Genomic DNA, 16,676 nt, shown 5'->3' with positions numbered 1-16,676 from the left:
GCCCAGACATTACATCAGAGTCACAGTCTCTTCGTGGTGCTTCGGTGGCTGGAAATGTGATCGGACTTCTCTGCCTGCCTGGATTCCCGATCTCCTCCCTGCTCTGGTCTCTGGCAATTACAAAATAGTTTTATTCCACTTTGAGTCAGTGACATTTGGACACCAATCTCCACTCCCGACCCTTTACCGGAGCCCCAGTGCTGCTGCTTAAACAATGCCTGGCCATGGCACCTCTAACGCCTGCTTCATCCCTGCCAGAGCTGCCTGGCTGGGCTCGCGTGGTTGGACTCACGGGCTGATCTGTTGTGACAATTCCCGCACACTTCTGAGCATTTTACTGGGAAGTTTCTCCTCCTTCTCCTGGATGACTGTGGCATGTGGATTATTAGGGAGACTCAGTTCCAGAATCCGACTGATCCTAATTCAAATCCAAGCTACTCCACTAGCACTGGGGAAATTAGTAAACTATTCCGAGTTCCATAATACACAACCCACAGGTACGTTAGGTAAAATTGGATACATTCAGATACTGCACACAGGGAACTTGGACACAGGAGGTAGTCAAGAAATATGTTTTCTGGAGAAAGAAAAATATCACATGATCTCACACTTTTGTGGAATATAACAAGCAACATAAACTGATGAACAAAATTAGATCCAGAGACAGAGAAGCATTGAACAGTTTGTCAATCTTCAGAAGGAAGGCAGGGGAGGGCGGGGGTGGGGGTAGGAGATCAACCAAAGGACTTGTATGCATGCATGTAAGCATAGCCAATGGACACAGACACTAGGGGGGTGAGGGCATGTGCTGAGGGGTGGGGTGGCCAATGGTGAAAAAAAGGAGACATATGTAATACTATATGTAATACTTTAAACAATAAAGAATTTTTTAAAAATAGCTGAATTTATTCATTGATTATTTAAGGTATAATTAATTAGAATAAATTTTTAAATGCAAAAAAAGAAATACATTTTCTCTTATTTTAAAAGTAATGCTTATTCTATTTACTTTTATCTGTTTTGCCTTTGTTTCCCTGTTAACCTTATATGAGGCGCTAGAGGGTTTGCATTTGTTTGCTCCCTTCTCTATAGGGCAAGCTCACTACTAGGGGGTTTGCTAGCAGGGCAATGACTCAAACAGCTTAAAATGAAATGATGGATTTATATCAGGCGGATTCCAGAAGTGAGTTCAAATGAGCCTCTCGTGAAGGTTAGCTTGCTTCCTTCCCTGGCTATGCCGCACTAAATAGGCAGGGTGGCCAGTTTCCATCTGGCTTCACACAGATCAGCCCAGAGGAGCCTTGCACAGCAATTGTTACTGAACAGTAGGTCTCTGCCATCTAGCTCTGGTCCTGTATGCTCCTCAGGTCTCATGACTGATGCAGTTTTAGGGAAATAAGTCTATATGCCTCGCTTCTGGAAAAACAAACACACACACAAAACAAAAACCAAGCATGAGGCTAAAAGAAATCAAATAGATTCTTGTCTCTCTCTTTAAGAAAGAGCTTGACTCCCTTAATGAAAACAAGCTAGCTCCTCCAACATTGGCAGTGGAGAAAGGCTCCAAATAGTGCATGGGAAATACTTAAACTAAACATGTATTTATTGTTTACCTGAAATTTAACTGGGGAGCAAAAGAAAAAACTGTGTTTTTCTCTGGCAAACATACTAGGAGAGCAAGAAGAAGTGGTCGGGGCGATGGCTTCTACGTGAGAAGAAGGGGGAAGAAAATACGAACCATGTAGGCAGGGCAATGTCCACTGGGTGAAACACACAGAATTCTTGTGGACAGATGATTATAGTACGTGAAGCGGTACGCTCTGGCTGGGTTTGAGTGGAAGCTGTGCCATCAGGGGCTGGTGGTTTTGTTTTTCCTTCCTTTTCTGCACGAGAGAGCGTGCCTGATAGAGGTCTCTATCTCCTCACTGTCCTCAGAGAGCGAGGCTCTTCGCTCCAACCCAGATCTGTTTGTTCTTTTGAGAGCCTTATGAGAAACAGAACATTGAGGGGAAAAGGAAGAGATATGCAGTGAAACGCCTAAAGTATAACCTAATCCGAGCCAAATGTAGCCCACAGCATCCTAAAAATGAGACACGTGGGCACCTCCAGCCTCTAATTACACGGTGAGGATGACGCAGATTGGCTGCTGCTCAGGGTTGCTAGAGAGTGTACCAAACCAGACGCTTTTCTTATGGGAAATGGGGAGGCAGTCACTTTGGAGATGGTAGGGTGGAGAGAAGGCGTGCATTTAATTCTTGACAGTAGGAACACATTGTCTATTTTGGCCTACCTAATACATTTTCTGGTGTGAGATATAAATCATCCAAAATAGTCTGTATGTTGTAAAACCAAATCAAAACAGAGAAGCTCACTGGTTATTAGGGAAAATGCAAATTAAAAACACAAGGAGATACCACTACCTGCCTTCTAGAATGACTAAAATTAAATCACAAACAAAACAAAAACTGACACCACCACATGCCAGCCAAGTTGTAGATCAGCAAGGCAAAAGGACACAGTTACTTTGGAAAACAGTTTGGCAGTTTCTTACAACGTTAAACACACACTTACTATGCTACCCAGAGACCTCGTTCTAGTGTTGCATTTGCTTATTCCAAGAGAAGGAAAAGCACACAGGCACACAAAGACTTGTAGGCTAATGTTTGTAACAGCTGTTTTCGTAATAGCCACACCACTGAGACAGTCAACAGTCCGTCATGTGGCGCGTGGATACACACCCTGTGGTACATCCGAACGGTGGAGTACTACTCGGCAATGAAAAGGAACATGGCTACGGATGCATGCAAGAACACAGAGAGATCACAAAAGCATTATGTAAATGAAAGAAGCCAGGATCAAAGGCTACATGCTCTATGATTCCATTTACATGAAATTTTGGAAAAGAAAAAAAAAAGATATGGAAAGTAGATCAGTGAGGTGGGGGGATTTCCTACAAAAGGATATGAGGGAATTTGGGGGTGATGAAACTGTTCCATACCCTGATTGTGGTAGTGATTACACAATTGTGTATATTTGTCAACACTCATTGAACTGTACACTCCTCTCCCCTCCCCCCCACTTAAAACCCCTGAGATTTCAGTGAGACTGTCCCAAAGAAAAACACACATGGACCCCTCGAATATACTAATGGTCCAGAGAGGCTATTTGGCAGATGTGGGTAGTTGGAGCACTGACTTACTTGGAGCATTTGGGTAATGGGTGACTTCTCAGAAGTGCATTCTACATGAAGCTCATGTGAAGAAATATATGTGCACATGGACATTGAAACACAAGAATAAACTTATAAAGCTTCATGATAATTACTTATGTCAAAATGTGTATTTCCCTCCGATGCAGTCACCCTGAGAAGCTTTCTGCTTGGCCAGAGGTGCCTCATCCCCAGGACAACACTGGGGCTGCCCTGGAGCCGCCTCTGCTCTGAAGTCGTCACCTGGGGCAAGTCTTCGCCTTTTGGAGATAGTTAGCAGTTACCAAGGACGGTGAGAGGTGGGCAACCAAACTAGCTGATTATGTTATGGTGTGTTTTTTCTCTCAAAAAGAAGATGTAACCATGATGTAATAAGATTGCTCTTTCTCTGCATTGTATTGAGTGACCGTTGTGTGTTTGGTGGTCTCTTTAAACAAATCATACAACAATAATACTGGCTACCAGTCAGTCCCTGAGAGCTTATTATGTGCCTTGTAGAATGAGACATTCATCTAGTTGAGGCACCATAAGAACTATGAGACCTATCACCATGTATAAAAATTAACTCAAAATGGATCAATGACCTCAAAATAAGGGCTAAGACTATTAGTTTTATAGCTAAAATGCTTAGAAAACATAGGTATAAATCCTTGTGACCTTGGATTAAGCAGTGTGTTGTTTTTTTAAATATAACACCAAAAGCACAAGCAATACAAAAATAGACAAATTGGACTTCATCAAAATTAAAAGCGTTTGAGTATCACAGGACACTATCTAAGAAAGTGAAAAGACAATCCACAGAATGGGAGAAGACATTTACAAATCACATACCTGATAAGATATTAATATCCAGAATTTATAAAGATCTCTTACAATGAAACAATTAAAAGACAAATAATCTGATTTTTAAATGGCCAAAGGAAATACACATTTCTCCAAAGAAGATATACCGAGGCCATTAAGCTTACGAAAAGACTAGAGGTTCAGTGCGTGAATTCGTGCACCGGTGGGGTCCCTTGGCATGGCCTGCAGGGATTGGGCCGAAACCGGCAGTCCAATGCCATCTGCCACTCCCGCCTGCCGCTCCCACTCATGCTGGCCCCGCTGCACCTGCTGCGGGCTCGTGCCCAGTCAGTCCGATCAGGAGAGGCTCATGCCACTGCAGTGGCATTCAACAGCCATGGGCCTTGCATCTGGCACCAGTTGGTCAGCTGAGCAGTGCTCCCGCTGGGGGAGTGCACTGACCACCAGGGGGCAGCTCCTGCATTGAGTGTCTGACCTCTGGTCGTCAGTGCATGTCATAGCGACTGGTCGTTTGGTCACTTAGGCTTTTATATATAAATAAACTAGAGGCCCAGTGCACGAAATTCGTGCATGGGGGGGGGGTGTCCCTCAGCCCAGCCTGCACCCTCTCCAATCTGGGACCCCTTGAAGGATGTCCGACTGCCTGTTTAGGCCCGATCCCGGTAGAATTGGGCCTAAACGGGCAGTCAGACATCCCTCTCACAATCCAGGACTGCTGGCTCCCAACTGCTCGCCTGCCTGCCTTCCTGATTGCCTCTAATAGCTTCTGCCTGCCAGCCTGATTACCCCCTAACCACTCCCCTGCCAGCCTGATTGCCCCTAACTGCCCTCCCCTGCAGGCCTGGTCACCCCTAACTGCCCTCCCCTGCAGGCCTGGTCCCCCCCAACTGCCCTCCCCTGTAGGCCTGGTCCCCCCCCAACTGCTCTCCCCTGCAGGCCTGGGTCCCCCCCAACTGCCCTTCCCTGTAGGCCCAGTCACCCCCAACTTCCCTCCTCTGCTGGCCTGGTTACCCCCTAACTGCCCTCCCCTGCAGGATTGATTGCCCCCAACTGCCCTCCCTTGCAGGCCTGGTCCCTCCCAACTGCCCTCCCCTACTGGCCATCTTGTGGTGGCCATCTTGTGTCCACATGGGGGCAGGATCTTTGACCACATGGGGGCAGCCATCTTGTGTGTTGGAGTGATGGTCAATCTGCATATTACTCTTTTATTAGATAGGATGCTCAACATCATAGCCATCAGGGACATAATAATCAAAACCACAGTGAGATACTACTTTACATCCATTAGGATGACTGTGATAAAAAGACAGACAATACCAAGTATTGACAAAGATGTGGAGAAACTGGAACCCTCATACACTGCTGATGGGAATGTAAGATGGTGCAGCTGCTGTAGAAAGAAGTTTGGCAAAAAGTTAAACATAGAGTTACTCTGTGACTCAGCAATTCTACTCCTAGATATATGCCCAAGAAAAATAAAAATATTCCCACAACAAAATCTTGTACCAGAATGTTCATAGCAATCTATATATATAAAAGGCTAATATGCAAAGTGTCTCCTCAGGAGTTCGACTGGGAGACTGGGAGTTCGATTGTTTGCTATGACATGTGCTGACCACCAGGGGGTGGCGCTGAATGAAGGAAGGCCCCAACCAGCAGCCGAAAGGCCCCGATGGGCCCTGATCGCTGGCCAGGCCTAGGGACCCTAGTGGTATACATATTTTTCATGAGCAGATCTAGTCCAAGGACAATGACAGCCCAACAAATTCAAACCAACCATCCCAGAAATTACCCTACTCAGGTCTTTCTAAACCATTTTTCATTTTTACTCTCACCAAAAATCAAGCCAAAATCCTATAAACTTTGCAATTATTGTAATTAATCCACTTAACTGAGAAAGAAAATTCAACAGAAGGGTAATCAAATTCTTAAAAGATAATTGATCAAAGTGAGTAAAATAAAGCCAACTACTGAAAATGTTCACCTTCCCTTGACCTTTTCAAATCACTTAACCATGAAACATTCATTTTCCAAGAAACCAACTGTCCACCCATGTTAGAAGGAAGGCCCTGGCTGGCATCCGGAAGGCACCAATTGGCCCTGATCGCTGGCCAGGCCTAGGGACCCTACCTGTGCACAAATTTTATGCACTGGGCCTCTAGTAATATTCATAATAGCAAAAAATGGAAACAACTCAAATGTCTATCAGCTGATGGATGGATAAATTGTGTACACTCATCCAATGAACTATTATTCAGCCATAAAAAGGAATAAAATACAGTTTCATGGTATAACATGGATGAACCTTGAAAATATTCTATGATTTTACTTATATGAAATGTTCAGAATTGTCAAATCCGTAGAGGCAGAAAGTAGATTAGTGGTTACCAGGGTCTGGGAAAAAGGTAGAATGAGGAGTGACTGCTATGGGTATGGGGTTTCCTTATGGGGTAATGAAATGTTCTGGATTAAATAGTGGTGATGGTTTCGCAACTTTGTGAATATACTGAAAAACACTGATTTGTACACTTTAAAGGGGTGAATTTTGTGGTGAGCGAATTATATCTCAATTTTAAAAAAGGAACTCTGTGAGGTGCTTACTATTATTATCTCCAATTTACATAAAAGAAAACTCATGTTCAGTGACAACAAGTTATTCTAAGTAGCTGAATAGTGTGTGAAAATTCCCCTTTGTACCTCCAAACTCTTAGCAGTTTTGTGTATTTTCTTCTTGTCCTTTTATTATATATATATATATATATATATATATATATATATATATATATAAAAATCTTTATTGTTCAGATTATTATAGCTGTTCCTCTTTACCACCCCCCCCCCATAGCTTCCCTCCACCCGGTTCCCACTCCAATCCAGGCCTTTCCGCCCCCGCACTGACCTCATCCATAGGTGTAAGCTCTTTGTCCAATCTCTTCGCGCACCCCCCAGAACCCCTTCCCCCCGAGAATTGTCAGTCTGCTCCCTTTCCATGCCCCTGATTCTATTACATTCACCAGTCTGTTCTGTTCATCAGGTTTTTTATTCATTTGATTTTTAGGTTCACTTGTTGATAGATATGTATTTGTTGTCACTTTGTTGTTCATAATTTTTTAATACATTTTTTTATTGATTTCAGAGAGGAAGGGAGAGGGAGAGAGAGATAGAAACATCAATGATGACAGGGAATCATTGACTGGCTGCCTCTTGCACGTCCCCGACTGGGGATCAAGCCTGCAACTTGGGCATGTGCCCTTGACTGGAATCGAACCCGGGACCCTTCAGTCCGCAGGCCCACACTCTATCCACTGAGCCAAACCAGCTAGGGCTGTTCATAATTTTTTATCTTTACCTTTTTCTTCTTTCTCCTCTTTTTAAAGAATACCCTTCAGCATTTCATATAATACTGGTTTGGTGGTGATGAACTCCTTTAGCTTTTTCTTATCTGTGAAGCTCTTTATCTGACCTTCAATTCTAAATGATAACTTTGCTGGGTAAAGTAATCTTGGTTGTAGGTTCTTGCTATTCATCACTTCGTATATTTCTTGCCACTCCCTTCTGGCCTGCATAGTTTCTGTTGAGAAATCAGCTGACAGTTGTATGGGTACTCCCTTGTAGGTAACTAACTGTTTTTCTCTTACTGCTTTTAAGATTCTCTCTTTGTCTTTTGCCCTTGGCATTTTAATTATGATGTGTCTTGGTGTAGTCCTCTTTGGATTCCTCTTGTTTGAGGTTCTCTGCACTTCCTGGACTTGTAAGTCTATTTCTTTCACCAGGTAGGGGAAGTTTTCTGTCATTATTTCTTCAAACAGGTTTTTAATATCTTGCTCTCTCTCTTCTTCTGGCACCCCCATAATTCGGATGTTGGTACACTTGAAGTTGTCCCAGAGGCTCTTTACACTATCTTCATATTTTTGGATTCTTTTTGCTTTTTGCTTTTCTGGTTGGGTGTGTTTTGCTTCTTCGTATTTCAAATCTTTGACTTGATTCTTGGGATCCGCTAGTCTGCTGTTGAATCTCTGTATATTATTCTTTATTTCAGTCAGTGTATGCTTAATTTCTGATTGGTCCTTTTTCATATCCTTGCTGGTCTCACTAAATTTCTCGGAGGTTTCTATAAGATTCTTGAATAACCTTATAATCGTGGTTTTGAACTCTATATCCAGTCGTTTGCTTTCATCCATTTCTTTCATTTGTGACTTGTTTCTTTGTCTCCACATTTTGGCTGCTTCCCCGTGTTTGTTTCTATGTACTGGGTAGCAGCTAAGTCACCTGGAGTTGATAGAGTGGCCTTGTGTGGTAGGTGTCCTATAGGGCCCAGTGGCTCAGCCTCCCCAGTCACCTGAGGTGGTCGCTCTTGGTGCACCCCTTTGTGGGCTGTTTGCACAGTCTTGTTGTAGTTAACCCTTGATTGCTGTTGGTATCACTGGGAGGGATTGACCTCCAGACCAATTGGCTGTGATGACCAGCTGTGTCTACACTGGAAGATCTGTTGCTCAGGAGACACCCTTATGGGGCAAGACTTGCTTTAGTGAGGCTTTGGTGCTCACTGAGTCTGCCCCTTGATTGTGTCTCTTATGGATGTGAAGAGTTGTAATCCAGTATCGTTTCACTCTGACTACTGGGTATACTGGCTCTTGGATCTCCAAGGAGGTGCAAGGTCAGTCACTGTCTGGGGCCGCCCAGCAGGAGCAAGAGAGACATCTGCAGATTCCTCCTCTTTGTATGGGGTTTGGAAGTGCCCAGATGAGGCCCAGCTGTGAAGCAAAGCAGGCTGCTGCTGCTGGGCCTTGGGCCTTCTTTTGGAAGCTCTGGGGCTCTCTGACCCAGCTGCAGTTTGATAGGATTTAGGCAGAGAAAGGACAGGCCATTCATATGCAAAAGCCGATGCACACAGCTTGGGTGGGGTTGTAAATTGGGTGGGGTGGGGTCTCTGGGAATCACCAGGGCGGATCAAACAGCAATGGCTGCCAGTCAGCCCTGAACAGGAGGGGTCCCTGAGTCTCTGCATCCAGTGCCCCCATGTAGGAACAATGATCACTGTGAGCACGTCAGAGAGAGCCGCCCTCGCATTCCTGTCCCAATGCCAGACAGTCCGGTTTCTCCCCGTATGTGTCTGGGTCCCCCAGAACCTCGCCTGGAACTGGAGTTCAGAGCCAGGGGGAGCTTGTATCTCCCTTCCGATTAAAAAAGCAGCACATCCAGGTGCCAGCACTTTCCGTGCCTCCCCACCTCTTACCCATCTCAATGAGCTTTCTTCACCTCTCTAGTTGTGGAACTTCCACTCAGCCAGCTTTCCAGTGGTTCTGGGTGGTAGTTGTTCTGCTGTTTAGTTGTGGTTTTGATGTGGTTGTGAGAGGCAGCAAGTATAGGTGTTTACCTATGCCGCCATCTTGGTTCTCGAACTCTCTTCTTGTCCTTTTTTAAATGCGATCATGAGTTTGTGTGTGTGTGTGTGTGTGTGTGTGTGTGTGTGTGTGTGTAATGTAGATATAATGTAAATCATATTATGCCTATTGTGCTATACCTTGCTGGCTGTTTTTATTTTATGTTTTTTAAAAATATTTTTTTATTGATTTCAGAGAGGAAGGGAGAAGGAGAGAAAACATCAATGATAAGAGAGAATCATTGGTTGGCTGCCTCCTGCATGCCCCACATTGGGGATTGAGCCCACAACCCAGGCATGTGTCTTGACCAAGAATCAAACCATGACCTCCTGGTTCATAGGTTGATGCTCAACCACTGAGCCACACCAGCTGGGCTGAACATCCATTTCATGCTTCTCTTATGTTCTAAATCATGATTTTCCTGGTTGTCACACTAGTTGCACTGAATGTCAGAGAAACATTTTGCAATAGAAAACAATGTTATTGTTATATGTTCTCTTGTTAAATATATCATATTATTTGTGTATCTGTATGTCTAGGCATAACATGTGAAGCTATGTAAATAACCAACCCTTTACATTGGCAACCTGATGGGCTCTGGTAAATTGTCTGTAAAGAGAGCTGCCAATCATTCTTCCTATTCCTGTCCACTTACGCCATTTCTCCCATCAAGAAGTGGAATCTGCCTCAACTAAATATGATTCCTGCTTTTCTTTGATCCCCACCACGCTGGGCCTCTCTTATGACACCCAATTAGCTCTGTCATGTACTATCTTCCTACTCAACAGAAATCTTCCTAAGGACAGGTATATCATACTTATTGATTTTCCTTTGGAGTCTAGCGCACAGCAAGGTTCATTAAATATATATTTTTTTATGGAAATAGGAGTTTGACATCAGTCTCAAGGGCTTTTGGTGTTTATAAGCTGAATTTCGAAGGAATCCTAGAACTAGAAGATTCTTTGTGTTTCATTAAACAACTAAACAAGAGAGGAAACATAGTTTAAGAGGGAAGAGTATGGATTCTGCAGCCAGACTCCCTGGGGTTGAGTCCTGGCTCTACTGCATACTAGCTATGATGTAACCTTGAGCAGGTTACTTCATTTATCTCTGCCTCAGTTTCTTCATCTGTAAAATAAGGATAATTAAATTGCCTACCTCAGTGGTCAGCAAACTCATTAGTCAACGGAGCGGCAAACTGCGAGCCGCAGTTTGCCGACCACTGGCCTACCTTAGAGTGTTATTAAGAAAAAATAAATGAGTTGATATTTGTAGAGTACTTAGCTCAGTGCCTGATACATAATAAATTAACATAATATTTTTAAAAACGAAGTGGAGTCTGTTTCTCTCCACTTAAATCTGGGGTGACCTTATGACTTGCTTTGATTAAGAGAGTGTGGCAGAGGTGACTGGAGGTTCAGGGCCTGGGAATTAGGCCTGGCAACGTCTGCTCTCCTGCTGGGATCCAGACTACAGAGTGATGAGAAACCACATGGAGAGAGAGGGCTCAGCCTCCTAGCCATCCCTCAAAGGCCCAAACATGTGAATGAGATAATCTTAGACCCTCCATCATGACTGCAGTCTCATGAATGAGCTGGGCCAGCCCAGCAGAAGAACCAGCTATTCAATCCACAGAATGGTGAGAAATACAAGATCATTACGTTAAGCTACTAAGTTTTGAGGTGATTTGTAATGTAGCAAAAGATGACTGAAACATAAATGTTGCTGGAGTTGCTAATTGTTCTATTTTTATAAAAATAGTGAATAGAGTTCTGGCTGGCTTGGCTCAGTGGCTAGAGCGTTGTCCTGTGGACTGAAGGGTCGCTAGTTCAGTTCTGGTCAAGGGCACATGCCCAGGTTGCAGGCTCGATCCCCAATGGGGAGTGTACAAGAGGCAGCTGATCAATGATTCTCATTATTGATGTTTCTATCTCTCTCTCCCTCTCCCTGCCTCTCTGAAATCAATTAAAAAAATTTTTTTAAAGTGAATAGAATTTAAATTGTCAAAAAATCTAAACGTTCAACTTTAAGAAATTTTTATCCAAATTATCGATATTGATTAATTAGTATTTGTATTTTCCTTTTTAATTTTAATGGTTTTGAATAGTTTACACTTGATCTTAACCAAAAGGCTGAGAAGCGATCATTTTGAATAGCTTAGAAGAAAGAGAACTTTAACATTTTTACATTAGTTTGATTTATGTTTTTATAAAAATTTATTTAAAAGTTTGTATACGTTGAATAGTTACATTTATTTTTAACTCTTTGAGTAAGCACTACTGTCAATTGAATACAAATTATGTGAAAATCTTCATTATAACAACATTATTGAAAATTTTGCTGAAACAAAAATAAATTTTATGGAGGAAATAAACAATTCATGAATTATGTATATATTGTATGATCCATCCCAATCACCAACCCATCAACGGAACTCCCAAGTTGTCTTTGCCATTTTGCCAACTTTTAGTCATTTGAAACCATTGCATTACACATATTTAAAATTTCTTATCATTATAAACATGTTTGTCAAGGTAAAAGGAGATAGTGTATTTTATTTAACAATAAGTTAGTTTGATTTATAACTTTTAAATATTTAGTTCCTTGGTATGTGCTTATCTGTACTCCTGCCCAAGCTCTGCAAATGTTATGATCTTTTCTTCAACCATTTGATGCATATATTTATTTACCTAATAGATAGCTCCACCTATTTGCCTACAGGAATTTCAGAATCAGCTTGTCCACAACTAAATTCATCATCTTTCTCTACCAAACCTCTTTCCTCTTCTGGTGATTTCTCTGGAAAGCATCCTCGGTTTCCTCACCTAGTTACTCTCCCTTAACTTTCTACACAATTCTCCAACCTGTCCTCCTCGCTCATGTTTACCACACCTGCCAGAGTTTGGGCCATGACAGGCAGTATCACCCAAAGCAGTGCTCCTTAGTCCTCAGCGTGCTTTGGTGTTACCTGGCCGGCAGGGCATGGTAAAACACAGGTTACTGGGCTCCTCCCCCAGAGTTTCTGATTCAGTAGGTCTGGGCTTGGACCTGATAATCTGCATTTCTAACAAGTTCCTCGGTGATGATGCTGATGATGCTGGTCCAGGACTGCACTTTGGGATCTATAGGCAAAGAGGCTGGCATCAAATTTTACTCCTCTTTTTTTTTTTAAATATATATTTTATTGATTTTTTACAGAGAGGAAGGAAGAGTGATAGATAGTCAGAAACATCGATGAGAGAGAAACATCGATCAGCTGCCTCTTGCACACCTCCTACTGGGGATGTGCCCGCAACCAAGTTACATGCCCTTGACCGGAATCGAACCTGGGACCTTTCAGTCCGCAGGCTGACGCTCTTCCACTGAGCCAAACCGGTTTTGGCAAATTTTACTCCTCTTATTTACTCTGGGACCTTAGGCAAGTTTCTTAGTTTCTCAGCTTGTTTCCCATCTATATAATATAAACCTTTATCACATAATATATAACGTGATAAACCTTTGAGAGTTGAATTCAGTGAGCTAATCCAGGAAAAGCACTGAATATAATAAGCCTGGACAAGTAAGGGTTTAATCAATGGTAGCTACTTGGTGACTCATCATGTTTCTCCTGGATTTATAAAACCATCTGAGTGATTCCTCTCCATCTCTGACCACAATCTCTTCCTTTCTATTCATGTCTACCCAATAACATTTGAACACATTAAATCTCTTCCAATTAACAAACAAACAAACCCAGTTTGGCTTTGACTCTATTCCTTCCACTAGCCACCCTATCTCAATCCTCTCCTTCATATCTAAGCATCTTGAAAGAACTGTCTAAGATTTCTGTCTCTACTTCTTCTGTTATAACTCACTCTTCAGTCCATCATCGTCTGGCTTTTGCTTCCTCAGTCTCCTAAGCCAGCTCTCTCTAAAATAACAAATGGCTTCCCCTCGTTGCCAAATCTCCTGGACAGTTGATCACAATATGACATTTAATGCTGCTGACACATCTTCTGTAGGAGGCAGTTTCAAAAATCCCAGTGATTTCCACCTCCTGGTATTCACTCCCTTTTGTAAACCCCCTCCCCTTCTGGGTGGGCTGAGCCTGGTGACTTTCTTCTAAGGAACAGAATAGGGCAAAAGTGAGATGAGATGACATGGTACTTCCAAGATTAAGTTATAACAAACTTGCTTGCACGCTTTCTCTGAGTCTGCGTGCATGTTTGCTCTGTGAAGCGAACTCCCCTGCTGTGAGGTGCCCCGTGGAGAGAGGTCCATAGGAGAAGGACTTGAGGTCCTCTTCCTAACAGTCCTCTGAAATTGAATCCTGCCAACAATTGGAACAGTTTGCCAACCGTTTGGTAGAGGATCACTCCCCAGTCAACCCTTCAGATGAGAGGGCAACCTTGGCTAACACCTTGACTGCGGCCTTGTAAGATACTTGGAAATAGAGGACCGCGCTGAGCAGTGCTCGGATTCCTGACCCCCACAGAGAGTGAGAAGATAAATGTGCTTTGTTTTACAACACTGAGATTTGGGGTAATTGTCACACGGCATACATAACTAATAGATCTTCCTTCTTCTTTTTTCTTTTTTAGATCTTCCTTCTTAAAACGACTTTTCCACAGCTCCTGGTTTTCCCTAATTCTCTGTCTCCTCCTTCTCTCTCTCCTTCATGGGTTCTTCTGATGTTGTTGCCTCTCACCTTCCTCTGTGTCTTCAGATTCTTCTTTTCTTTCTACATACATTTTCTTGAAAGTGTCACCCCTTCAAATGCCATCTATAATCCAGTGACACTCAGATTTATATCTCCAGCTCTTTTGAGTGCCAGGCCCATATATTCAACTACCTAAAAGTTGTTCTCACCTGAACGTTGGTCATACAGACACAGACTCAGCATGTCCAAAATTGAACTTGTTATTTCCTACCATATTCTGCCTCCTCCTGTGTTTTCTGCCTCAGGGAGCCACCAGCCACTCAGTTGCTCAAACTAGAAACCTAAAAATCACCTGTCATTCCTTTATTCAACAGATACTTATGGAGCACCTAACGTGTACCAAGAGTGCTCTAGGCCCAGGGAGAGTTTATATTCTGTGAATAGACAGACAATGAAGATAATAAATAAATTATATCGTATGAGATCTATCTATATCTCTCTTTCTATATATATATATATTTATATGTCTATATCACCTATATCTATAACATGAGATGGCATTGGGGAGAAATTGAACAGGCTGACAAATGAATGCCATGGGAAGTGAATTGCAGTACTAAACGGTGTTGTCAGCATAGGCTTCGTGGAGAAGGAGGCACTTGAAGGAAGCAAGGACTATGCTATATGAATATTTGGGAAAAGAGCATTTCAGGAAGTGGGGACAGCTAGTTCAAATGCCTTGACCAGAAACTTAACTGGGAGTATGAGGAACAGTAAGCTGGCCAGTGTAGCTGGAACAGAGAGAGCAGAGCCCAGGGGAGATTACTAGAGATGAGGTCAGGGAGGTACCCAAGCCCAGATCATGTACAGCCTTATTGGCCATTGTAAGGATTTTGGCTTTTACTCTGAGCTCAACAGGGAACCCAAGAAAGGCTCTGGAGTAGAGAGATCATATGATCACTCTGGTTACTATATTTAAAATAGGCTATGGAAAAACTATTCCTCTTCTTTTTATCTCTCAGCCTCCAAATCTTTTCTTTTCTCACTCAGCCCCTGTTTATTTTTATCTCTTAAATATGTCTGGAACCCATCTCCTTCTCTTAATTTCTTTTGTCATTACCTAAGTCAAGCTAATGAGAACCCTCATTCATTCATTCATTCATTCAACTAGTACTTATTGAACAGCTACTGTGTTCTAGGGACTGTTCCTCTTCTCAGTGCTTGGGACACGGCAGTAAAAAGATAGCCTGTGTGGAGCTTTCATTTCTCCCTGGGATTTATTGCTTTTAAAAACTTGCCATCTCCAGCCAATCAATGATTCTCTCTTGTCATTAATGTTTCTATCTCTCTCTCTCCCTCTCCCTTCCTCTCTGCAATCAATAAAAATATATTTAAAAAATAAAATAAAAACTTACCATCTCTTAAATAGTGTTATTATTTATTTGATTACTTATTCATTGTATCTTCACCTCACCAACATCTAGTCTCAGGATCTAGAACAATAACTTTCACATAATATGTACTCAACAAATAGTAGTTGAATGAAGGAACAAAGTCCTGCAACAGCCTCCAGTGACTTTTAAACTTCTTTTTACCTTGACCTACAGGAAGAAAAACATTTTACATTGTGATCCAGTAAAGACTCACCCACATGAATGCATGAATGTATACATATATACATATATAATTAAAAATATTGCCCAGCTGGCATGGCTCAGTGGTTGAGAGTTGACCTATGAACCAGAAGTTCAAGGTTCGATTCCTGGGTTATGAACACGATCCCTAGTGGGGGCAGTGCAGGAGGCAGCCTATCAATGATCCTCTCTCATCATTGATGTTTCTCTCTCTCTCCTTCTCCCTTCCTCTCTGAAATCAATAAAAAATATATTTTTAAAAAGTATTATTATGTGTGGTGCTGTCTGATTATTTGTGAAGTTGCCCAATATTATTTATTATATGCTATTATGTTTCATAAAAAAACCCCTGTCATCTAAGAAAACTTTATTATTATTTTTTAAGAATTGAGTCCTTGTGTTTTTTTTAAATAAATTTTATTGATTTTTTACAGAGAGGAAGGGAGAGGGATAGAGAGTTAGAAACATCAATGAGAGAGAAACACCGATCAGCTGCCTCCTGCACACCCCCTACTGGGGATGTGCCCGCAACCAAGGTACATGCCCTTGACTGGAATCGAACCTGGGACCTTTCAGTCCACAGGCCGACGCTCTATCCACTGAGCCAAACCGGGTAGGGCTCTAAGAAAACTTTAAATTTGATTTGCGCATCCACTAAGGGGACTTAACCAGAAGTTTGACAAACACTGCCCTAATGCATCCTCCACAACCAGAGTGTTCTTTCTAACTCAGGAGTCTTGTCATGTTACTTCCCTGCAAAAAATCCCTTCAGTGGCAATCTGTTAGTCTCAGGCAGTTTTTCCCAGACATCAGTCATTTATGGCTGTTCATGTACCAGCTATAATATAATATATTCAATTTTCGTTTGTAGATTGAATCACTTTTGTCACTCAGCCTCATCTTAAGCAATAATGTTAGAGAAGTAATATGTTAGATGCATGAATTATATATTTTTCTAGTGCATATTAAATCCATTCACTACCCAAATAAAAACCACTGGGCTGTGT

Source organism: Plecotus auritus (genome assembly GCF_963455305.1).
Source record: "Plecotus auritus genome assembly, chromosome: 2".
NCBI classification, from domain to species: Eukaryota; Metazoa; Chordata; class Mammalia; order Chiroptera; family Vespertilionidae; genus Plecotus; species Plecotus auritus.
Note: the sequence above shows the minus strand (reverse complement) of the source record.